The sequence below is a fragment of the Artibeus jamaicensis genome, unplaced genomic scaffold (assembly GCF_021234435.1).
Source record: "Artibeus jamaicensis isolate MK-2021 breed Jamaican fruit bat unplaced genomic scaffold, CSHL_Jam_final scaffold_847, whole genome shotgun sequence".
NCBI classification, from domain to species: domain Eukaryota; kingdom Metazoa; phylum Chordata; class Mammalia; order Chiroptera; family Phyllostomidae; genus Artibeus; species Artibeus jamaicensis.
In genome coordinates this window covers 21481541-21507545 of record NW_026522057.1, presented here as the reverse complement: position 1 = coordinate 21507545, position 26005 = coordinate 21481541, and the positions used below count along the sequence as shown (strand labels likewise).

Below are 26005 nucleotides of genomic sequence, written 5' to 3'. Positions count from 1 at the left end.
TGGAGGTTCTGAGGAAGAACACACTTCTTTGCCCTTTTTTTAGCTTCTGGAAGCCACCTGCCTTCTTGTCTTATGACCCCCGTCTTCCTGTCAGTTTAGCCTCTTGGTTTTGTCATCACAGAGTCACTGCAGACTCTGATCTTCTGTCTTCCATGTGATTGCCTCGGGTCACCTGGACAATCCAGGATAATCTCCCATCTCAGGATCTGCAAGTCCCTTTTGCCATGTAAGGGGACACGTTCCCAGGTTCCAGGAATTAGGACCTGGACCTCTTTGGGGGTGGGCATTATTCTGCCTGTCAAAGGCCCTGATAATTCCTCCAAGGTAGGAAACACGAGTATTATTTCCCAGTTATTCCCATTTTACATTTGAGGAAACAGACCACTAGGTTGCATGTCCAGGATGAGAACCTAGGCTTCTGACTCCTACTCTTTAAGCTATTATTATTATTGTTGTATTTATTACTAATTTTCATTATAGTCGACATACACTACCTTAGTTTCAGGTGTACAACATAGCGATTTGACATTTATTTATATATCTTAGGAAGTGGTCGCCGCAAGCCTAGTAACCATCCACCACCATACAAAGTGACAGTATTCCCCGTGCTGTACATTACATCCCCGTGACTTAATTATTTCATACCTGGAGGTTTGTATTTAATCCTCTTCCCCTTTTCTGCTCATATTCCTGCACCCCTCCCCTCTGGCAAACATTAATTTGTTTTTCTGTGTTTATGAGTCTGTTTCTGTTTTGCTTTGTTTGTCCATTTGTTTTGCTTTTGATTCCACATTTAAATAACAGTGCCATTCACTGAATGTCTGTGGTGTGCCCAGCACTGTTCAAAGCACCTTTACAGATGTTACGCACTGGGATGACTCCCATTTTACTGACAAGAAAACTGAGGTTTAGGGAATTTGGGAAACTTGTGCAAGATCACAGATGGAGTTGGGATTTGAACCTGGGTCTTTTATCTGTGGGTGCCCCCCACCCACAGATCCTCATTAGCAGACCACGTACCCTCCTCCAGCTGCTGCGAGTGTTGACTGCTCACAGCTCACAGCTGCCCTCTTCTCCTGAGAGCCGTCCTTGGCCTCCAGGAATCATTTCATCAGGGAAGACCTGGAAGATGACATCCCACCCCAGGGGCCCCCCAGGAAGTAACTGGCTGATACAGGGTGCACAATGCCGACCCCCTTCAAAGGGGGTCGTTGAGGCTCCGGAGCTCCCCGTGGGGTTAGGCTGAGGCCAGATTTCGGATGAATGCACATCTTTGGTCCACTTCTTCCCCTGCCCCCATCCTGCTTCACTCCGGCCCAGGCTTCTCCTGAGAGCTTTCTCTCAATAAATCACCGGCATGGGGATTACCATCTCAGGCCCTGCTTGTAGGGGACCTGACCCGAGACATGGTCTCAGTTAGGGTTTGGTCAAGGAAGCAGAACACAGGGGTGCTAAAGAGCAAAGGGTCTGTGGTAGGAGTTTGACCTTATGTGACTGTGGGGACTGGTTGAAGGGTCTGCACCTGGTGTTGGTCCTGTGGTCTTCGGGCAGGCAGTTGGGAAAGTGCCACAGCTGGCTGTGTTATGGGGAAGACAATGACCCTTGCAAGAACCAGGGCACACCAAGCACAAGAGATGTACGGGAGCTCAAGAGTGTTTCCCACCATCACTGAGCGTCCAACCTGCAGAAGCAGCTGGCATGCTTCGCCCTGAGGCTGCACAGCCTGCAGCCTGGGATCTGGAGATGCTGGAGGAGGTGGGGCAGGTGCCGGGATTGCTGCAGGCCCTGGTGCTGCCCTACCTCAACACAGGGAGCCAAGTGCAAGGGCAACCACTGTCCCTGATCCTATGCTGACCTTCTGAGTATGGACAGGGCTGCTGTTCCACTTCACTTCTGTCTTACAAATCACAAGCCAATTTCTCAACCACCAACCAAACTCAGAAATAGGAAGGGAAAGGAATTCTGGGAAATGTAGTCCTAGCTTAGTTGATTAGGTAGAAAACCACCAAAGATTACCCATGTCAACTTGGCATATATACATCCTTGTTTTAAGTTCCTAATTAAGATCATAGCAAAATCATACTTAATGCAGCTATCCCTGGTGCAAATGAAAAAATACAAACCTTCTGCCGGAAAGAGGGTACAAGTCTCTTTATCATCTCTGGGTGACGTCAGACCTTTTCTGGTTGAATCGAACTCCTTCTTAGACATCCTATCATATAAATAGTGAATGATAAATTAGCTGCTGTTAACAAATCTTATGTTAGATGGTAGGGAAATGAGAGAGGGGGAAAATAATTTATTAACAAACACACAAATATTTTCATACAAAATAAGGAAGAAATACTCAATCTATTATCCTCATTTTTTCAACTGGTCATGTATGTGATTGTAGTTGGTATTCATAATTTCTTTCTTCTTCTCCCATTTTGTTTTCTATTTGCCCTTAGCAAGAACCTTGGTCTATCATAGTCCCTTGCCTGACCAGGTGACTCAACCTTCATTCTTTAAGGGCCTGGGTCATCGGTGTCTTACCTATAATGGATCATGTTTTTTATTGGCTTTTATACCAGGCCATGCAAATACTAAGCAATGTCTCGGTGGGGGGGGGTCTCTTGAATTCTGGGCATCTTCCTGTCTATCTGTTGTGTGCCAGGAACCAGTTTCCCTTTGATGTTCAGGATTCACCACTTTAGTCGGTATGGAGACCTGTTGCTATGCCTATCCATTCATTGGCATGGGGGGGAGTCCCAAGAGGCCAAACAGCAGTCTCAACTCCAGTTTAATGGACCATTGTTATGTCTCCTGGTGGAAGCATTCCTCCTTTGGAAGCTAAGACCTCTGGCCCAACAGAACCTAAAGTCATGGAGACACAGAGCAAAATGTGTATCCCTGGATTCCTAGACCGGGAATCTGATCTACAGGGTGAACGGCGCCACATACTGGTTGCTGGTTTCAGTGCATGGACTGCTTCCTGGAGGATACTACCACAGCCCTGCAAGGTGTTGTCACAAGGCTGGTGCCCTACCTGAGCCTTTAAGAGGATATTGCACCATTTTGACAGACCAGGCGCTTCAGGGTGATGGAGAGCATGGGAATACCAGTGAGTTGACTGAACACAGGCCCATCGCCACCCTTGCCTTGTTGTGAACTATTGATGTGGTCAGGAGCAGAACCGTGTGGGACGCCATGATGGTGAAGAAGGCATCTGTAAGTCCACAGATGGTGGTTTTGGCAGAAGCACTGCGGGCAGGGAAGGCAAATCCAAACCCAGGGTCAATAAAGGTCTGGCTGAGTGAACAAGGGGAAATCATGGTGCCATATTGGGGGCTTGCTATTGGGTTCCGCAGTTGGTACTTGGGCACTGAGCCATGAGTGTAGCCAGATCAGCTTTAATGAGCCAAAGTCTGATTTGCTGAATTCATGCAGAACCTCCATCCTTTCCACCATGGCCATTTTGTTCAGGAGCCCACTGAGTGATGACGACCTCCTGGCTAAGGGTGGACTGAAATCCACAGACAGACCCTTCTGCCCGTCCAATTATTGAGACCCACCTCTGCTGAAGTTGCTCTCTGATGAGTGTTCACACAGTTCACATGCATTCACACGACCTGCCAACTCAGAACGTTCTAGCCACATACTTCTCCTCAAGACCTCGTTTCACCAATTTCCCAATTACGTTGCTTCTGAGTGTTCGACTTCTCAGCCAAACCATTAGCCACAGCCCATGAATCGAAGTAAATTCATACCTTTGGCCATTGCTCTTTCCAGGCTAAGTAAACAATTACATTCACTGCTCAGACACCGCCACCGCGAAGATTTTCCTTCACCGCTGTCCCGAAGAGCAGGGTGGACGGCTGCAGCTGCCCCCTCTTGTGTGGTTCCAGAGCCGTCTGTAGTCCTCAGGCAACTTGCTGGGGAATCCAACGTGAGGCCCTGGGTGTGGGCAGAGAGAGAGGAAGTAATGTAGCATTTGGAGTGTTTGCTGAGGAGACCGACTCCTGTCTCCCTGACCTGCTCGAGCTGATGTCTTACATGCTGCTTTCATTTTACGATAAAATTGCTGCTGCGAACATCCCATTGTATGGTTTGCTTGCTCGGACAACACTCAGTTCGGGATGGGCAGCTTGGAAGGCGTGGTAACTTGGTGGCCCATGGTCTAGCTTTCGGTCTCTAAAAGGTTCAGTAGCCAAGCACAAGCCATTTCTGAGAAGGAGGATAATTATCTTCAGAGGGTGGCATAGCTTCCCTCCAGACTGTTAAGAGTCTGTGCTCTGATTCACCTATGGGTCTGCCTACGTGTCCACACAGCATCTCTTTCTGTCTCGGACCCTCTAACCATTGTCGAATCTTCTGGGTCACATAGTCCAACTGGCAGAGCATCTTGCGTGGCAGCCTGCACCTGTTGGGGGTAGAGGAACATGATAAATCCACTTCAGCATCTCAGTATCCTTAAGCATTTGGATACCTCCTTCTGCAATCGATCAGGGACATGCTTGGCATTGGGACCTCATTCAGTGTAAGCCACCTTTGGATCCAGGTTTTAGTCAATCGACCAAGCGCACTGCTCCAGCTGGTCCCAGCTGCTTGTGCTAATGCATTGAATCCGGAATCTCCTGTCAGTGAGTTTGGCCTGATCTGACACTATATGTCTTCCCCGCTCTGATCCAACATTCTCAGGTTCATTCCCAGAACCACACAGAAGGGAATGCTGGGAAATGTAATTCTAGCTTAACTGAGTTGACAGTATGAAAGACTGCATCCACCATGCCTTACAGTAACATACTGCTGTTTTAGTTTCCAAACAGAATACTTCTTGATGGCCCCCAAAGTGAGATTTGTGTCTCTCTAGAGCCACAGGGGTCTGTGTAATGGCATTCTGTCCCTAGGCTGAAGCCCAAGGTCACCGCCTCTTTCTTTTAAAACCCAGAGCCACACCCCTTCTCCGTTGAGCCTCTCTGTCTCTGGGTAATAACAGCAGCTGCCCTCAGAGCTTGACCGCATCATCCCACCTGACTCTGACAACCTCAGGAGGAAGGAATCCTTATCCCCGTTTTACAGATGTGGAAATGGAAGCTGAGGGGCAAGTTGTACCAAGGGCAGGGGTGGACCCGGAATTCAAACTCAGCTCCCTGCCTTTGTAGCCAGAATTTATTATAGAAGATTTTCTCCTCTTTTTTTTTTTTTTACTTGTTTCAGTCAAAATCTGACCCAGGCTGTTATGATGGATTAGATGTGGAATCCCAGAACCGCAGACTGACCTTGCTAGATGGGGCCCTAAAGAACACTTTAGAGTTCAGGAAATTGAAGCCCCCAAAAGTGAGGCAATTTGTTCAAGTCAACTGAGTGACTCATTAGCAGGGCTTGGGCCAGCAGGCGAAGGCCAGAGGTGTATATATCTTGGGGGATAAGAACTGAGAGGTCAAATGAGCTTGCCATTCCAAACACGCCCGATGCCGGAATCCACATCAGCCTTAGACCACAGTGGGGCCTGTTCAAGGAATTCTATACTTTTTCCTGTAATTGCCTCTGGTCCTAGAAGCCGGGTAAAGCTGGCCAGCATGGCTCTAACCAAGCTCCATCAACTGCTCACCTCATTAGCCAGTGTCCTCAGAGAGAGTCCCTTTTTGCTGATCCTCAGGTGCCGCGTGGATTTCTTTGGCCGCCTTGGGTGCATAGGGGTTGGGGCTCTGTCTTCTCTGCTGGTCCCAGGAGCAGGTCAAAGGAGGCTGGTGACTCTTCCTTGAGGGCTGGACTGATCTGTGTGCTAAAAAAAAAAAAAAAAAAAAAAAGGAAGAAGGAAGGAAGGAAGGAAGGAAGGAAGGAAGGAAGAAAGAAGAGAGAAAGAAAGAAAGAGAGAGAGAGAGAGAGAGAGAAAGAAAGAAAGAAAGAAAGAAAGAAAGAAAGAAAGAAAGAAAGAAAGAAAGAAAGAAAGAAAGAAAGAAAGACACAAACAATATGGTCTTATTTTCAGCTTATCCAGGACCAGCTAGTGTGAAAATTCCTATTCAGATGCTGGCGCCTACATAGGGAAACCAGAAAAAAGTGTGGTTTCCTCGATGTTGGGCCCCTTCAGCTTGGCACCTCTACCCCAAGCCCAAGGAAAGAGCAGGCACCAGGCAAGGAAGGCTTAGGCTTCATGGGTTCATGCCTCCTTTCAGCAAATACCACCCATCAGCCTTCAGGGGCTGGTGCTGCTGGAGGGGCTGGGGCATACCTGCGACCCAGCAAACAACACCTCGCCTCACAGAGGGAGAGTCTAGTGCAGAAAGATGGGCAATTAAATGAACACAGTACATTACTAGATTATATCGCGTGGTAAAGGTAATAGGCTATATGGGAGGAAGAGAAAGTGGGGGGTTGTGGCGGTGAGGAAGGGCCTCACTGGGAAGCTGAAATTTAAGCAAAGACTGGCAGGAGGTGAGGGAGGCAGCCTTGTGGGTGTCAGGGGGAAGACATGCCAGGCAGAGGGAGCAGCCAGCGCAAAGGCCCTGGGGCAGGGGTGCTGGTATGTTACAGGGACAGCGTGGCTGGAGAGATATAGGAGAGGAGGTCAGAGGAACGGGAGGGGTGGAGGCAGACCCATTGCTATTTTGGCACAGTAGGCACTTGGCTTTTATTCTCAATGCAAGCCGTTGAGCAGAGGAGGGGCAGGATGACTAAATTACGTAGCAGCGCGGTGACTTGTTGGTAAAAGTGCCTCTGGCTGCTGCATGGAGAACAGGCTGCAGGGGAGCAAGGGACTGGGCGGTGGTGGGAACCAGGGCAGTGATGAAGGGGCTCAGAACGGGAGGGTTGTGGGGTGTGGGGGGGTGGAGTAGACATCGGATTTGTAAACATATTTTAAATGTGGAGCCAAAAGAATTTGCTGGCGGATTGGATGTGGGGCATGAGAAGAACAGAGGGTCAAAGATGACATGTAGCTGCTGGGCTCTGGGATGGACGGATACAAAGTGGGACTTCCTGACTGGCACCGTCACTTCCTGGGCAAGAGAGTTACTGAACACCTTCGTGCCTCAGTTTCCTCAACTGTAAATGTGAGAGAATAATATTCTCCACTGTCTGAAGTCATGTACTCAGTGAATGTTAGCAGTCATCATCATTACTGTTGTTGTTTTGGGGTGTCAGCAAACTACAGACTGAGAGGCCCGTTTTTGTGAGTAAATAATGATTGGAGCAGCCCTGGCTCCTGTGGCTCAGTGGATTGAGCGTTAGCCTGTGAGCCAAAGAGTTGCTGGTTTGATTCCCAGTCAGGGCACATGCCTGGGTTGTGGGCCAGGTAGGGGGAACACATGAGAGGCAACCACACATTGATGTCTTTCTCCTTCTCTTTCTCCCTCCCTTCCCCTCTCTCTAAAAATAAATAAATAAATACGTAGTTTTAAAAGAATGATTGGCGCACAGCCACATCGTCCCTTCCCTGTCACCTATGGCTGCTTTCTTGTTACCAGGGCAGAGTTGAACCTGTGTATTTGCCAAGCCAAAATACTCACTGTCTGGCTCTTAACAGGAAGTTTGCTAACCTCCACTCTAGAGCGAGTGGGCCCTTCTCGAGAGCATGTTTCAGCAAAGTCCTCACATGCTCTTCCTGAGGGGGAGCTGGGCCCAGTCCTGCACCAGGACGGGGGTGCAGTGGGAGATGTCTGTGTCCCCTGCCATCCCTGACACTCTGACAGCATCTTCCCCGGGCCTGGGGCTCAGTCTGACGCAGGCTCTGGGAGAGATGTCAGGGGCTGCCGTCCCTTCCTTCCCGAGAGTGTCGTTCATAGTAATCGCGTGCCCATCTCGGCACCTGGTTGACACAATGTTATGGAATTACACGGCTGAGTGGAGGGATTCACAGCTGATGGACTTGGAGAGTCAGATCTCCCAGCGGCTGAGGCACATGCCCCCGCCCCATCCCTGTCTCCTCGTTACCCTCTCAGTCTCTGCGGGGCTTCTCCGGGCAAAGCTGTCCATCAGCAATGGGTTTGGAAAGATGACAGACCAGCTTGGGAGGCATCCGGCTGGGTCTGCTGCAGCTGTGCCCCTTCCTGGCTGTGCCGCCTGGGGCCAGGCACCTAGCCTCTCAGAGCCTCGGTTCCCTCATGTGCAGAAGGCAAGTGGTTGATATATTTGGCTCAGAGAGGAAACTCATTTTCTCAGGGACCTTGGCTGCCTGTGAGCCAACATCAGGACCTCATCACAATGCTGGCGTGTGTTAGGTGCTCAGGAAACATTCGCTGAGTGAACAGAGGGTGAGAGTGGGGGGTGCCCACTCACCACCGTTATTACTGATAGTGATAATTCTGCTATGAGATTGTAGGGTTCTCTGAAGCGCAGCGTCTGTACCTTCCTGTGACCAGCTGGCAGGGGCCAGCGCCAGCTCTGGGACACATGATGGGTCTTACCAGCCTTAGGAAAAGGGAAGAGGCCTATGAGGCTGCACATGCACTTGGCTTCCTCAGGGAGGTGGGCGAGAGAGCGGAGGCTGTGGGCAGCTCTGACGCCCAGGGAGACGAGTGATAGATGCAAAGATGGACAGAAAGCTAGATTGACAGATGACTAAATAGAAGACACGAGAAAAGGCAGACAGGCAGGTGGCCAGGCAGGCAGGCAAATAGGTAGGTCTGAGCACCCAGCCCCACCACCGCCATCAGCTGTCACCTGTCACACTCTCTTGGTAGGACAGCCAAGCCCAGAGTTGACTCAGAACCCAAGAGGTGCCGGGACCTGGGGGAAATTCTGGAGGCAGCAGGGCTACGTGACCTGTGTCTGCCTTAATGGGCACATGCTGCTCGAAGGGACCGGTGGGGACAAAAGAAGGCAGAGTGGCAGGGGCATGCCTGGAGAGCCTGAGATAGATAAGAATCTTGAACTTGACCTCTGCTTTCCACTTGCTGATTGAGTGACCTTGAGCAAGCCTGTGTGTACCATCTCCCCCCCCTTCCCCGGGAGCCTGAGGTAACATGAGTGGATGTCTCCAAGATGGAGAGGCGCCGGGAAGCTGTGAGTGGCAACGATTCCTCATGGGCACCCATCTGACACACGGCTGGGGGAGCTGAGTGACAAGATGCAAAGCTATGATGAAGTGAGGAGTGTGGGCATATGCTCACCCACATGTGGGTCTGTCAGTGTGTGGGGCGGGGAGGAGCTTAACGAGGAAACTGGGCAGGATCGCTGTCACAGCCACTGGCTTGTCAGCCAGACCGCCCGCCCCAGGGGGTGCATTCGGGGACTCAGCGGCCTTGTTTCACAGCTATGGCGGGTGGGGCCACAGGGCACAGGGAACACATTGCTATTCCCAAATCACAGATCACACCACAAAGTTGTCTTGGTATCTGGAGGCAGAATTGGCTATGTAATTTTCAGAACCTGGTGCAAAATAAAAATGTAAGACCTTTGTTCAAAAATTACTGAAAATTTTAGGACAGCAACAGCAGAGCAGCAAACTAAGCCTGTGGACCTGCCCCGGCTTCGTGCCCGCAGAGCCGGCCCCGTCTCAGACACGCGGGCCCTGACTGGTGTGCGGGGCAGGGACTCGTCAAGGACAGGCACTGCTCAGCTGTGAGTCCTCGGTTTATACCATGGTTCTCCCACCAGGTACCAGGTCTGTGACTTTTGACTGGTTGCTTCATTGCTCTGTGTCTCCATTTCCTCATTGGTAAAATGGGAGTGATACTAGCATTAATGTCTATACTTATCGTATCAAGGAAATGAGTTGCTGGGCTGTGCCTGGCACCAGTACTCAATAAATGTCAGCTGTTGTTGTCATCCTGATGACCAAGTTACGGAGCTAGTAGGTGGCCGAGTTGGAACCAGGGCCTTCTGAGTCAAAGCCTTCCCTCTTGTCCCTTGCCCCAGCCCAGCCCAGCCCAGGTCAGGTTGTGCAGTTGGCTTCTCCCAGGCCCTCGGGGACTGACAGGGGTTTGCTCACGGCTGTGTCTTTAGGAGCAGATGTGTCACCTGCTGTCACTGGCTGGGAGCGCCACTGACTCTCTACCCCTTGCATCTCATAGAACCTGCTCCTGATATCGTCCTTCTCTCCTTTCCCCATGAAGGTGCCCTTGACATTGACTTGTTGATATCACCTGAGTACAAAGGTATGGGCTGAAGAGGGGGAGTCTCAGGGACACGTGAGGGCTAAAGAGGGATGTCCTCAGGGACAGAGGTGGGTGAAGGAGGGATGTTCAGGATGGGGGCAGGGCAGGGGTCTGAAAGGTGGGTGAATTCCCAGCACAAGGAAGATGAGACGGGGGGGGGGGGGGGGAGCAGAGCCACATAAAGGGGAGGTTGGCAGGGGAAATGAAGTCGGGAGGTAGAGACAGGAGTGCGAAAGGCTGGGCCAGGGAAAAACACAGGTTGAGGGAAGGAAGGGGCCATTCATTGACCAGGTTGGTGATATTTCCTGCAATCGCTGGCATTAGTTTCCTTACAGCCACAGGTTGGGGGCCTGGGAAACATGGTGTAGTCACCAAGTCAGAACCTCGGGCTCCTGTGGGCCCTGAGCTTCCTCCACAAATGCATTTGTTCCCTCCCTCATGTTGACACATGAGAACAGTCAAAAGGAAGTGGGCTTTGGCAGCATAGTCCTGGTTCTTGGCTTTGATCTAATCAATTGCAGCCATCCTGCATCATGTTGCCATTCCTTCTGGAAGTCTGGGATGCTCTGAGGATATGTCACCTGTCCTCTGGGCATTCAGTGCCAGTTGGTGGCCAGCCCTCCTGCTACTCTGCCTGGCCTGTATTAAACCCAGGGACTTGAGGTCAGGTCTGCAAAGGATTCTGGGGTCTAGGGCAGAGGATATCATGGTTAATGATGTGGTTTAGGAGAGTCTAGGCCTCGGATGTGTTTGAAACAACCCCTGCTCCCTGCCCTGGTGACATGGTCAGGGTGCACATCTTCTATATTCTGATGAGGTTCAAGAAGACCATGTCCCCCTGAGCTGTGGAGCTTCCAACTCTGTTTGAGGACTTTGAAAGGACCCATGCAGTTCAGTCCAGGAAAGACCTGGGCATCTGGAGGAACATTTGGGTTGCTGTTGGCATTTTTTTGGTACCATTGAAGCCCAGTCTGGAGACAGTTTCCCAAAAGCATCTGTGGTCCTTCTCTCTCCTGCAGCACAGCTGACAACAGCCTCTCTCCCCTGTAGCCTGGCCCTGGCATCAATGAGAGCACAGGAAAGGGGATTCAATATTGGTCAAGTTTCTACAGACGCCTTGCTGGAAACCCTTCCCCAGAAGGAGTGGTATGAGTAGAATCTGAAGCCAGATTGCTTAGGTTAGAATGCTGGCTCTGCTCTGACGAGCTGTGTTCCCTTAAGAATGTCACTTAACCTCTCTGTGTCTACTTCTCAAGGTTGTTGTAGGGATTAAATAAAGCATACTTTGAGTGCATGCATTAGCTGTTATTGTGTTCTCTCTCTTTGGACTTTCCCCAAATCCCATAAAGTAGGTTCTATCAAGACCCCCATTTCATAGATGAAGAAAGCAAGAGAGGTATGTTCCAAGAGAGGCATGACTTGCCCAAAGCCATAGAGCAGAGGAAGGGGCAACATGGGGCACATACCCAGGCTTGTCTCCTGCCCAGCTTATGCTTTTTCTGCTGCCCACCCCTGCAGTTGGCTCTTCCCTAACTAAGCACAGAGAGGAGGAGGAGGAAGTGAAAGATGTGAAACTCCCCAGTCAGTGCCCTTGCTCCCTGAGGTCCCTTATCTGAGGCAGGCTGGTGGCACTTGCTGACATTCTGTCTCTTGACAAACTCATGCCGACATTCTGTCTCTTGATCTCTTACAAGGCCAGCTGGGAAGGGGAGGAGCCCTCCTCCTGACCTCCCAGGCTGTCAGATCCACTCCTGCTCAGGTGAAGGAAGCAGCTGGTGCAGGGCCACCCTAGCTATCACTTAGGGGAGCTTCTGCCTTGCTTATGTGACAAGCTGCCCACCACCTCCAGGCTCAGGGGCCAGGATGACTAGTACCTGATTATGGATCATGGGACCTGAAGGGAAGGTGATGGTTGGGTGGTGAGCAGCCCAAGGACCCAGAGACAAGCTTTCTGCCTTGATATCCAGCTCAGCTCTGATGGCCGAACCTGGTGGTCTTGGCTCTGGAATCCATTTGAAACTCTCTTAGAATGGACCAGAAGGGAACAGAATAGACTGTAAGAATAAAACTTAGACATGCTGTTGTGTTAGGGGAGAAAGGTGAAACATGTCTGTTGAGCTAAATTCTATCCACTGTACCAGGAATTACAACCACAGAACACCCAGATCTTAGAGCTGGGAGTGCAAGTTAGGGATTCCCTGGTACAATTGTTTCATTTTCCAGATGGGGAAACTGAGGCTTGGAGACACATGAGTTACTTACCTACGGTGACACAGCAAACCTTACATGATGGAGCCGAATGCAGAGCCTAAATTTATAGAGTCACTGACCAATGTGCCTTCAGAGAGCTTTCCAGTCCTAGCCAGTGTCAGGTCTCTGTGGAGCCAGCCTCCCCAGACCCTGGCCATGCTGATAACAGTGGCTAACATTTGCTGAGCATTTACTATATGCCAGACACTCTTCCATATGCTTTACAACCATTAACTTATTTTATCTTGCCTCTTAGGAAGTAGTTTATAGCATTATCCTCATTGCACATTTGGGGAAGTGGGGTCACAGAATAATGTGCCCAAAGTCACCCAAATGGCAGAGTCAGGATTTGACCACAGTTCCTAGGGCTCCAGAGTCCAGAGTGTCTTGAAGGTTAGGAAAATGTAGCTTAAAGGGAACTAGAGTCCACTGTCCTCAAATACTCCACTTACTGTGTCAGAAGTAGACTAGATTGGAAGTGGCATCATGAAATATAATGTAGGAAAATAATATTGGTCCACGGGAAAATCCTACAGCTGAGGGGGAAAGATCAGAGCAAAGAAACCTGGAGGGATGATCATCTGGGGTCTGGCTTGGGACAGGAGGCAGGACAAGTGAATTCTAATACCCAGGTGGCCACTCCATGTGTCACCTTGGTCTCTTGAGCCCTTCCCTGGGCCTCAAATCTCTCATCTGTAAAAGGGAAGTTGATTTAAGAAGTGTTCTCTCTAAAGACCCCTCCAGCTCTGACTTTTGAGGATATGATGAGCAGCTCCTGGTAGTTTCTCTACTTACCAAGAGCTCTGTATCCAAATGGTCTCTTAAGCATTCCCTGACTTTGCCATGGGTATCTGCTCCCAAGTGAGTTTGTCCCACCCATCCCAACCTGGACAGTTCCTGTTGTGGGGGAGATCTTCCTTGGGCGTAAGTGAAGAGCCCTCTCTCCCTTCTACCTTCCTTCTTTGAGAATCCCTTGAGTCCTTTTCTTAATGTCAGACGATCTCGGAACACGATCCTGGGCTCAGATTTGCCATTGTGCATTGGGGCATGTCCAGGCCTGTCCAAGATGCCACTGGTGACATTATTACGCCATTGCTAAGCAAACCGGACTGTGAAGGAGAGAGAACATGCTAATTCCTCCACTCCAACCTGAGCCTTCATGGGGCCCAACGGGGAGGAGTAACAAGAGCCGCATGCTGCAGTGTGAACCTCAGTTCAGCTCACCCCGTGCCCTCTGTGAGCAACCTCAGGGGGAGGGGCATCAGGATCACCTGACCTTCCCCTGCACCCAGCATATGAGCACAGCATGGGATGCCTCTCCTTCCAGTTTGTTTGCATATCCACCCAATTCTCTCACCATTCTCTTGTTCATTTATTCAATGAGTTAACGTTTACTGAGCCCCTGCTGAGTGTCATACTCCAGGATGGTGGCTGGCCTCTCAGGGCCTTATGAACTGGAGGGCAAAAAAAAAGGCATGGAGTTTGGATTCAAGTGGATCTGGGTCAGGTCCTTGTTCTCACACCAATAACATGCTGTGAGATCTGGGGGAACTGCTTAGCCCTTCTGACCTCTGTGACCTTACCTAAAAAAACAGACATAATAATATTGACCTTCTCTGGCTGTGAGGACTTATCTGTCTGGTGCCTGGTTTGGTGTTGAATAAATGTTAATTCCCTTTCACCACTCTCTCCACCCCTGCCTCTACCTTCATATATCATGACTTTTGTAAGTATGCCCTCCCTCTACAGCACCAGTCTGGAGAGTCTTAGTGTGCTTTTCTGTTACAGCAGCCCCCTTGCCCCAAAGAGAAGCAGTATCTGGCTTTCCTTCTTATACTGAGAGCTCCTGAAAAAGGGGCTTCTCCATCCCTATCATTCAGACCAGAGTTGTGGGAGTCCCAACCTGGCTAAGCCCACAGAAAGGAACAGAGCGGGAGCTGACCATGGTGCTGACTCATCTTGCCACTCTGACTGAAGAGGGAGGGAATTGTATTTGGCAGATGTCTTCACACTCCCTGGTAGACCTTCTGGATCCTCCCATCACAAAAGTGTTTCCAAGTGTGAGAAGCTCTATCAGACTCAGCTCGTAGGAGCAGGCTTGGTAGAAACACTCTACAGTGATAAACATGTCAGGGTGACCAATCAAACCAAGGGTGCCAACTCCTGCTCCTATCTCTCTGATGATGGTGGGCATGTGGGATGATGTGAAGGGAAGCTTCGAAATGCACAAAAAGACCACCATAAGACAGTCACCAGTCTCCCTGTTCTCTTCCCACCTGCCTTGTACGCTGCAGCCCAATTCATCTTCTGGATGAAGTCTTGCTATTATCTGAGAAAGAGTTGCAGAACATTAAGAGCTACAAGAATCTAATTCTGGGCTAGCCCTTGCCTCTTGCTTGACACATAACAGTGTTATAAAACAACATTCTGGAACTTTGAAAGCCAGATCATAAAAGGCTTTGCAATGTTGACCTGGGTTTCTTAGAGTGTTGAGCCAGGGAAAGCCAGCTCCCATGTCAAAATTCTCACTACCCAGAGACCATAATGCTGTGAGGAAGGTTAGTTCAGCACCTGGGGAGGGAGAGGCCAACCCCCAGATAGTTTTCCATCCCAGGTGAAGTGCCAGACACGTGGGGAAAGAAACATTGTGGACACAGCAGCCACGTGACTGAAATTGCACGAGAGATCCAAGTAAGTGCTGTTAAGCTGAGTCCAGTCAACCCACCAACTTTGGGAGATAATAAAACTTGTATTATCATCTACTTAGTTGGGTACAGATGAATTGTTACAGAATGATAAGTCATCTAAATAGGACCCATTCTGTGTACACTCAAGGCCCCTGAGCTTCTCCCACTAAGCAATCCACACATACATGTTATTGTGACTCTGTGCAATGGCAGAGATGTGGGCTATTCAACCAAGATTCTTCTCCCTTCTCATACAGTACTGTGTGTGTTGGGTTGTGGTCACCAGCTGGACTACATTTCCCAGCTCCCATTGCAACAGTGGGTCAGGTGACTAAGTTATGGCCAGTGAATGATGGGTCAAGGTGATGTACACTACATTCAGTCCTGGCTTACAAACATGTCCCATGTGGTCCTCCATATTCTCTGTCTCCCTCTGTGTGTCACCTGGATGGCCCTTTGGGAGCCCTCCATTAAAGATGGTGCTCCCCTCTCACCCACTGATTGATCTTTATGCAGTAGAGAAATAAACTTTTACTCTAAACCACTGAGGTTTGAGGGGTCATGGTGGTTCCACTATGCTTTACCTTAACACTATACTTGTACATTGTGTGTTCCTACCAGCTATGTCGTAGACACTAGGAGGGCAGACACAGTGTCTGACTCACTCGCCATTGTACCCTCAGCCCTAACCCAACAGCTGGCACAGGCAGAACATTCAATAAATGCCCCTAAGCTGAAATCTGGCACAGGGGGAACATTCAATAAATGCCCCATGAATAAATTAGTATGTGGGGTATCCAGTTTCTCTGCTGGATTAGCTGGGTCAGGCTTTATCCTCAGGCTAAACTTTGGTGGCTTGTCAGTCATTCTCAGAATGGGGGTTGTTATGGGCTATGTTTTATTCCCCCAAGTTCACATGTTGAAACAGTGCCCTACAATGTGACCATGATATCAGGAGGTGCAGACTTGGGGAGGTAATTAGGGTTAGATGAGGCCATGAGGGTGAAGACCCCATGAATGGGATTAGTGCCCCTGTAAGAGCCATGAGAGAGCTTGTGTCCCCTCTCTGCTCTCTACCATGTGAGGACAGAGTCAGAGGCCACCAGTCTGCAACCCAGAAGAGGACCCTTGCCCAGATGCTAACTAACCATGCATGCATTCTGATCTCAGATTTCCAGCCTCCAGAATGTCGGGCAATAAATCCGTGTCATTTACAAGGCTCCCAGTCTATGGGACTTTGTTATAGCAGCCAGAATATGCTAAGCCATGGTGAACCTGAAAGGCAAACATTCCTGCCTCCCTGAGAGGCGAGAGCTAGAGAGTCCAGCTTCCAATTCCTTTTTTTTCCCCCCCTTTGGCCTGATTTTAATGACTGATGTTTTTTTAGGTCTTTTTCCCCTCTTTTAGGTGGAGGAGGGTTAGGCGGGTGGCAGCTTCATTCTAGTCAGGAGCTAAAAGGCTCATGGGTTTTTCTGATATCCTTTGAATGGCCCCTTCTCCACAGACAGCTCCTCACAGCTGATGGGACTCAGATTCCTCATGCGTTGAGGTGGGCAGAGAAAGGATATGAAAGGCTTTTTGGCTGACACAAAAGAGGGGGGGGGGAAGCAGAATAAAAATGACAATGTAGTTAATACATAAAACGGTGAAATTTCTGGCACTCTCTGTATCATTAATCTGTCTAAAGTGGCTTTGATCTCTTCTGCTTTAATTAACTTGTAATTATAACGTGATGATTTTTGCAGTGGGCAGAATCTGGGAGCTGGGCCCTGGAAACATTCAGCCTCTGAGTGGCATCATAAAGCAGGGTTTGCAGCGTCTGCCTGTCAGAGGTGCACTGCTCACATCTGTGCCCACACACGTGTGCATACATGCACACACACGTGCACACCAGCAGGGCCAGCATTGCATGTGCCCCAGCTCCCAGCCACACCCTGCAGGGGAAGGAAGCATTATGTTGGAGCCTTTGCACTCAGCACAGTTAAAATTGGGGTGCATCCTGAGCTGGGCAGAGCGGGGTGCAAGAGGAAGCAAGAACAGTACTGAGCAGAGAGAGGTGGGGAGGCTTCTGGGTGGAGGTAAGATCTGAGAGGAAAACCTGAATCCGAGTATCAGCCACTGAGTAGGGGAGGGAGCACAGAAGGTGATCAAGGTGGTCTGGGATTTAGGCTGCACAGGTGTGGGGGCTGCAAAGAGAACACTGGAAAGGTAAGTAGGACCCATTTAAGGAGGTTGGTCCGGGAGCTGGAGTGGAATATCCAGATGCCTCCAGGGGCTGGTGTTAATGAGAGAAACCTTGGCACCGGCTATTGTTTGCATTTTAAATACAAAGAAATACCCATCTCTTCCACAAAGAAACATACTCTCTTTGTTTTCCTTGAATCACGAGGCCCTTAAGGTCTATCTTTTGTTTGCCAACTTTCAACAGAGACATGTACAGAGAAATGTCTCTAAAACAAGAAAACCGAGAGCCTAAGCTGAAGCAGGAGTGAGCGGTGAGGACTGTTGTCACAGCCTGGGCACGGCACACGTCCCAGTCTAAAGGGGCGGCCGCCTCTCAGGCTCCGATGGTCCATGGTCAGGATCACGTGGAAAGGCAGGGCCCAGGGTCTTCAGATTTTTCAAAAGGATTTTTAAGTGATGGTTTCTGATATTTAAATGTTGGTTCGAACTCTATTTTTAAAAAAAAAACACACTGTGGGAGCAAAAGAGAATAATAAAAAAGAAACAGTGAAAAAGAAAGATCTGGGCTCCATGAGCCACCAACTGGAGCCTCTGTGGTGGAGGAGGGATTAAGAAAGGTGAGAAGACTGGAGAAGGGGTAGCAGCAATTGTCCCAATGGGACAGCCTTGGTATGGCAGTGAGAATAACAAGGAGGGAACAAGTGGAAGAGGAGTGTATCAGTTATCCATTGCCATGGAAATGCTGCATAACAGACAACTCCAAGACCTCAGTGGCATACTGTTGTAAACATATATGTTTGCTCTGGGTTGGCTGTGTGCTTCTGCTGAAACCATAGGTTTGGGCAGGGCACACCCATAGGTCTGGTCAGCTGCTGGTCAGCTGCAGGTCAGCTAGGTGGCTTTGCTGATCTTGGCTGCGTGCCTGGCTGGGACAACCGAATGGGCTGGTCTGGGCTTGGGCTCTGCTTGGTCCTCCAGCAAGCTGGCTCAGGAGTGATGTTATCCAAGGCAGAAAAGCAGGGGAGAGACCCACAATGCATGAGGCTCTGAGACACAGGGTTGAAACCTGAATATCAGCATTGCTGCCACTGTTGATCAAACAAGTCACGGGGCCAAGTCCAGAGTCAAGGGAGGAGGAAAATGGGTTCCTTCTTTTGGTGGGCGGAGCTGCACAACCACCTTGTGAAGGGCACGGATACAAGGATGGGTGGAGAAGTAGGGCATTTTTGCAATTAACTGATCACAGCATAGCTTTGTGTAAGCCACCTGCTCCAAAGGAGGAGGCTGCGTGAGGTAACCCCTTCAGCTCAGCCACCCTGAGGATCCACCTCATCTCAGCCCTCCGGGCCCAGCTGGATGCTGGCTGGGAACAGTGAGAAGGGTTTTGCTTCTGTCCTCCCTCTGCTGGGCCCAGGGGGTGCCTGCCCTGGGATCCCAAGCCACTGTTACCAGGGATCAATAGCTCTTCGCCTTCCCTAATGGGCTCCCTGATGGTCTTCAGCTGCACCGGAGCCATGGGGAGAGATGCATTAGCCCCCCTCGTATCCACAAGGGGCATTTACCCTTAATGGAGGGAGGGATCTGGCTGATTCCGTCTCTCTATGGCCGGCCACTTGCTGAGGAGGGTGACACAAAAAATAGAACTATCTCACAGGCCTAGTTTCCATGTGCTAAAACCTGCAGAAACCTGCTTACAAAGAATGCATCCCATCTGTCCATCCCTCCCTCCCTCCCTCCCTCCCTCCAATAGTCTCCTTAAGATCTCCTGTGTATCAGGGCAGATGCAGACAGCTCAGAGATTGTTAAAACCTGGCTGTACCCCTCAAGGGGGAAGGCAGACAAATAAGCAGTCAGTGGCCTGTTCTGAGTGTTGGATGCAGGTAAGCATGGAGGACAGACCTAAGAGGGAACCGGATTCAGGCTGAACACCAAGGGGAATGACAAGGCAGCCCCTTTGCAGGCCCCAGCCACTGTCCTGATGGTGGGTCCAAAGCTGCCTTCCAACCTTTAAAGGATGAAGGGTAGTCTCCAGCCAGAGTGCAGATCAGAGCCTGGCCCCATGTGTGCCTACATTTAAGAAGCTGACTCTCGAGAGGCTGAGTGAGAGAACACCACAGCGTTCAGACTCAAGCTCTGCCACGTGCTGGCCTTGTGAGTTTGGCACAGCACTGCAGCCCTGCTGTCTAAAGCCTCTGGTCAGGTGCAAACAAGGGGCCTGAGCTCTGTGGCTCTGTGGGCATCCACGGGAAAGGTTGCTGGCAGGTAACAGGGTGAGTTCATGCACATCGGCACTCCAGAGGGCTTTTCTCTCCAGACTGGTCCAATGGAGAGGTCCAGGTTCTTCCCTGGAGGCTGTGTAGGTGAGTCTCTGGCTCTGAGCTCCATCCACCACCCAACTCCCTACCAGGGCGAGAGGAAAGGCGGGACCAGGAAGGACCGGATAAGGGACAGAACTCACTCAGAGTCCCAGACAGATGTATAATCACCTTTTGCAGCCACAGAAAAATGTACAATATAAGTGCTCCAAATTAGGCATGTAATTTTTTTAGGGAGATCCCTAAAGTCCCAGGATAAGAACTCCAGCTTTAGAACTTAGATTAGTTTCACCTAATTAGACCTCCAGCTCAAACCAATAAAACTTTCTAGTATTGTCAGAGAAAGCTGGTACCCAGCCCCCGCTACGATGGGAAGGGGTTTTGATACGTGGCCTCAAAGTGACAACTGAGGTTCCCCTGCCTGAGAGATGTGACGGCCCAGGAAGTGAAGGAGGGCGGCCACTTCCCCCTGGAGTCGGAACTAGGAAGTGGCAGGCAAAAGGCAGACTTCCCTTCCATCGCATGTCTCTTACCACGGAAAACCTCAGTATCAATTCATCACTATCGCCTCTCCAGCTCCAAAGATGGATTGTGTAGATATGTAAAATAAGTATAACAAATAAAGGAAATACATTTAAAAGGTACAAGCATTGGCCGATTTTGTCATATTTCACCTCAATTTTATATGCTGTCAAATATACTTGAAATACATGTGCGCTAAGCATGACAAATATACAAGAGAAGCTAAAGCTCTATTATTTTGCTGTAATGGACCAGGGGAATAGCGTTGAAATAAAATTCGTCTGTCTGCAGTAAAGGCTTTTTTTCTGAAGCTGCCTTAATACTATGAACAAAGCTGAGAGCTCTCTCAAGGGCTTGTTCCTTCGATTTACTTGCCCTCTTTGAGGCCTTCGCCATGATGCGTCTGTGGGTGGATGGCGACGCAGCGTGTGATTCGGCAGGGTGAGGGCAGCGGGAGCCCCCCGCTTATCCCCAAGCTGATAACAGGGAGAGGAGGGATGAAGGTGAGAATGTACACTGGGTACACGGTGTCTGGGTGGCAGCCGCGCGGGGCTCAGTGCCCACCCCCTGCAGACACACCTCACAGGAGGCAAACTCAGCTGGAAAGGCTGGCTTGAGTAACTGTGTGGCTTGGCAGCAGCAGGCTGGGAAGGAGTCTGAAGGCCTCGGGGACTCGGACTCCACAGTCAGACAGGTTCAGAGCTGTGCTCTGCCATTCATTGGCTGTGTGCTCTTGGAAGATCATGCAACCTCTCTGAGACTCACTTTTCCTGCCTGTAACAACTCCAGCCCTCTAGGATTGTGGCCCTCCCACTGCGCAATGCCAGGGGGCGCCATTCCCATTGTGCCCTGGGTAGACAGTGCTCCCAGAAGTTGTGCAGTGCGTTACCTGTGCACATCAGCTCTGCATGATGTAAAGACCCCGGCACATAGTGGGGCTCCAATACATAGTAGCTGTTGTTATCACTGTGCTTCTTAGTCCTAGGTACAAGTAGTTCTAGAAGGCTGAATTTGGACAGGGCTCACAGTGGGCTGTTTTGCAGAATGACTTAAAGAGATGACTTTGGAATCAGGCCTAAATTCGAATCCCTGCTCTGCCACTTCCTAGCTCAGCTGTCTTGGGGAAAGGAAGTTGCTTCACATCTCCCTCACTTTCCTAGTCCATCGAATGGGGATGATAATAGAGCCAATGACGGAAGGTCCTGTGAGAATGAAGTCAGATCACTTAAGTCTGAGCTTTCATTGGCCAGTGTCTAGCAAATGCCAGGAGTTCAAAATGTTCATGTCCACAGGGCAACTGGATAGACCGAGCGAGTGTCTGGCCACTGTGAGGATGGGAGCAGTTAGAAGCGAAACCCACAGCACCACAGCAGTGTGATTGATCGCAAAACCTGGGGCTGGGAAGGAAATTCCTTTCAAGTGCATTGAAAACGTGCACATGCAGAACTGTGAGAGCATTTCACAGAGAAACGCACGAATGGAAGGACATGCATCGAGCAGACCAGAAGTTTTGCCTGCGGGAGGGAAGAGATGGAGGGAACTGGGGATAAAAGGGAATGTGTAGATAAATAAGAATGGGATGTGACCAGACCCTGAGCTGTTTCAAGTCTGTGGACAGTATTCTTTTCCAGAACCAACAAGTTTGGGATCTCCCGGGACTGAGCACCGTGGAATGTCGTACCTGGGAGCCACCTCAGAAACTGTGCAGCACCTCCCAGACAGAGGAGGTGCGGGAAAGAGTGGAGTGGGCAACGTGGCCTGTGAGCACATGACCACAGAGAAGGGTGTCACCTTTAATAAGAAGGATTTGGAGGACATCAGGAAAATGGGGTGGAGTCCGGCAGCTGGGCCAGTGCCTCTATAGGAGAGGGGACATGAGAGTTCAGCTGGAAGTGGGACTCGGAGCCAGAGGTGATCACATGACCTGCTCCCCTAGCAGTGCTCGGAAAACGAGGGGAGAGCATTAGGCTTGCCACAGGATGTTGGACAGAGGGCTTGAACCAATTACATGTCAGTATTAAAGGCCAGGGCTCTTTGTCTTATGCTGGGTCACAGGCAAACCCTAGAAGCAAAACTGACCAGCTTGTCCCTGGATGGACAGCATTTGTTGGCACGAAGAAGGCAGAACTAAAAATGCAGAATTGGGTAGCCGGGAGGGGGAGTTGTCCAGCAGAGAGACATAGAGTGTTCTGGTTGAAACATGAATGAATAATTGGATGGATGTTAGACGCAACACCTGTTATCAGTTTTGGTAAAATTTTTTAACATTAATTAGTTTGAGGATGTGTGGCTCCTTCTTTATTCCTTTGGTTACCTTTCTCTCTGCCTGTTTTCCTGTCTTCTGTCTGTGTCCTCCTCACCTGTGGCCCTGATCTCACTCCAGGTCTCCTCTCCTTTTTCTTCCTTCCTTAGTGTGGAGATGCCGCCCTGAAGACCAGCCCTGACCCTGGTGCTCACAGATGCTCCCAAAGTAGGAAAAGAAATCAAATTGCTCCAACAATCCACCCGCCTCAGCTGTCTACCCAGCCTTATGCCTCCCTGAAGGCCAGAGCGCCCTTCGAGCCACCAATGAGACAGATGTAGCCAGGTGACTCCATGTGTACAGTGTTAGAGAGACAGTTACTTCCCAGCAATGTGAGCTTACGCCCCAGCAGGGGGAGGGCTAGGTGGGGGAGGGCTAGGCAGCAGAGGGGTAGGTGCCCAAATACATTCTTGCAGAATCAGAGGCATGAGTGCACACAGGAACATACACACGGGCACACAAACACACGAAGGCATGCCTTAGCAACACCATGTGAGCACATAAACAGGAACCGTAAATACGTGTGCCCCCAAATGTATATGCACACCCAGAGGGGTAGGCGTGTACAACCCTTATGTGGTTATGTGCATACACACATAGGTGTAGAAATAGAAAGAACTAGACACCTGCATGCAGCCAGGCACATACATAAATGAACCAGGAAATGGAAGAGGAAAGCCCATCCTTCACTTCCCACCTTACACACAGGTACAAACCAACATGCACCCAAGAGGGCGAGATGCAGGTGCTCATGCAGGTGCACGGCCAACAACCCTCCCCCTCCCCATTCTTCCCCTCTCCTGGCATGTGGGGGCATGTCTGCAGTGCATTGGAGCGGCAAGAGGCCAAAGTGGAGAGACACATCCCAGGACCCCCACGGAAGCTGTGCCAGATCATGGGAGCTCTATCACCCCTTCTGCTGTTGGATGGGCAGCACCCCGAAATGATGGCAGCCAGCATTCCTGCTTGTTTCCTGTGTTTGAGTTGGCAGAATTCCACTGAAACCATACCTCCGATGTGAGAGGTCTGGACTCGGGGAATACCACTACCCACGTCCCCCTCACTGTACACATGGCCCAGCCCAGGTTTCTGTGGGGAGAGGGTCAGGGGCTGAGAGGACTTACACTGCTTTGTTGTTTTCTGTATCCTAACCACCATCTGCCACACTGCACATCTTTTCTACCTTTCTTGTCTATTTTCTGTCTCCCCACTAAACGTGAGCTCCATGAGAGCAGGGGCTTGGTTGTCTTATTCAATGCCTGGGGGAGTACTCTGTGTGTAGTGGGTGCTCAGTACACATTTGTTGACTGTAGGAACAATGCTGTGAGGTGGGCCTTTTGGCCCCCATTTTACAGATGGGAAAACTGAGGGTACTAAAGCCACAATGATGTGTCAAACTCACAAGACCAGCAAGTAGCAGAGCTTGAGTCTGAACCCAGGTTGGTCTGGTTCACAAGTCAGAAGCTATATTTATCCCACCTGGATGCCACAGTACCCACGTGCCACATGCTTTCCGTGGATTCCAAACCTGTGGCTGCCAGACTCTCGTAGCATCAAGATCAACGAAGACCCTTGGGCTCTACACAACCCTAATTAAGGCAACAGGGTGCTTCACAGAACACGCTTGAGAAACACAACTGTAAACTAATTTCCCAAGATACCCAAAAACCTGTGATGTTACTTGGCTAACCCCTCCAAGCATGTTTCAGAAATCATTATTCTCTGCACTTACTTTTCAACACTTATCAGTCTAGGCAATAGTAGTAGAGTCCACTTTTTAGGACCTGGCTATCTAGGATCAGGGTGAAGGGAGAATAAACTTTACTGAGCCGCTATTACATCTGAGCACTGTTTCAGGAACATGACCTGTGTTGAGGAGGCAGACTGGTGTTGTAGCTATGTGCCTGGGCTCTGGACTCAGGCTGCTGGGTATGAGGTCTGTTTTTATCACATTTGTGTTCAACCTGTGCTGCTTATTTAATTTCTCTGAGCTTCCATTCGCCTATCTGTGGGAGGCTGGCTTTGTTGCAGATGATTATCTCCAATATTTCTCTCTTTCTCTCTTGCTCTTTCTCATTTTTGTAATAGAATTGGTGAGTTCTAGCTGGGTACATGGTCATCAAGCAAAGACTACATTTCCCATACTCCTATGCTGCTTGGTGTGCCTACGTGATTATGTCCTGACCAATAAGATTTAAGAGGAAGTTATGAAAACAACTTCCAGGCCATGCCCTTAAAAGACCAGGAAATATCCTGTATTTGCCTGCCCCACTCTGCCTGCTGGTGAGTCGGCTGGAGCATGAGACTGGAAACCCCATGTGCACAACAGCAGAGCGATAAAGTTAAAGGAGGCCTTGACCTTAACATTGTGAAGCTACCTTGTGAGCCCTGAATTATTACCGAAGAGAGAAATTCCATCCTGTTTAAAGCTTTTTGGTTTTTGGCTTTTGCTACAGCAGCTGAGTCTGTATCTTAACTAAAACCAGCCTTGGTACCAGAGTGGGGCACTGTCATAACATAATTTAAGCTATGGAGCTTTGGCTCAGGGATCCAGGAGCCGGTGGGGAAGATGGCAGGTCACAGAATGGGGAGTCAGTGGCCCCTATTATGACAGGTGAGCATCGGCCACTGCCTGTGATGCCCTGAAAGCTGATAACGTGCCACAATGTTTGGGACTCCAGCAGGTCTGTTGAAACTCTCAGAGTGTAGTATGTGTTGGCCTATCCTTTCAGGTTTAGCAGATCCTATGAGAGAGGACCCAGGAGGCTAGGTATAGAACAAGATTTGGAAGAAGACATCTTTATGGGCAGGAGAGAGGACAGAGGCTCCAACTTTGCTCAGGCACCTCAGGCCAGACTGTAGGATGGCATATGGCAGAGAAGCTCAGATCCATGTTGCCTCCCCACCCAAGCCTCCTGTCTGTCTCAGGTGGCCCAAGGGAGGCCTCCTTTGGGTTGGGAGAGACATATGGGCAAGATGAAGATACCAGGCAGTGAAAGACAAGAATCCTCAAACAGAAAATCTATACCTAGAAAGGGACCTTGGTTATGGTTAACTGTACATGGAAGTGACTGGGAGAAAACAGAAAGAAAACCAACACAACTCATTATATCCCCAGTTTGTCTGGGACAAGTTGATCACCCCAGGCCAGAGCCTACTTCTGGCACAGGGCTCACCTTGCACCCAGGCACTTCTACCTAAGCCCAGGTGTCCTTGGAAATGCAAAGTTCTGTCCTGGCATGCTAGACCTGGGCCTTGGACCCTCACATGGTTCACCTCCCCCTCGTTTTGTCTGTGGGGAAGTGGAGGACCAGAGAGGCACAATGCTGAGCCAAGACCACACAGCTCCATAGTGGTTGAGTTAGGGAGCAATCACACATCTCATAGGGTCCCCACAGGGTCTCTGCTTGTTATCAGCTCCTTCATGCATATTTCTGGGACCCAGTGAGATGAAGAGAGATGATGTTTGTCACTGGGTGGAAAAGGTGAAGGGATTGAGCAAAATAAAAACAAAGAAAACCTCATAGACACAGACAACAGCATGGTGATCACCAGAGGGAAAGGGGGTGGGGGGAGGTAGAGGGGGATAAATGGTGATTGAGGGAGACTTGACTTGGGGTGGTGAACACACAATACAACATACAGATGATGTATTACAGAATT

At 49.9% G+C, this 26005-nt stretch overlaps 1 long non-coding RNA gene across 1 annotated transcript in view; it reads left to right on the top strand.

Moving 5' to 3' along the window:
* Positions 1-22722, top strand: part of LOC128626647 (uncharacterized) — a 30000-nt gene extending 7278 nt beyond the window's left edge. Inside the window, exon 3 of the long non-coding RNA XR_008390632.1 lies at positions 22453-22722. This is a non-coding gene — a long non-coding RNA (uncharacterized LOC128626647). The remainder of the gene's footprint in view (positions 1-22452) is intronic.
* Positions 22723-26005: the final 3283 nt, after the last annotated feature.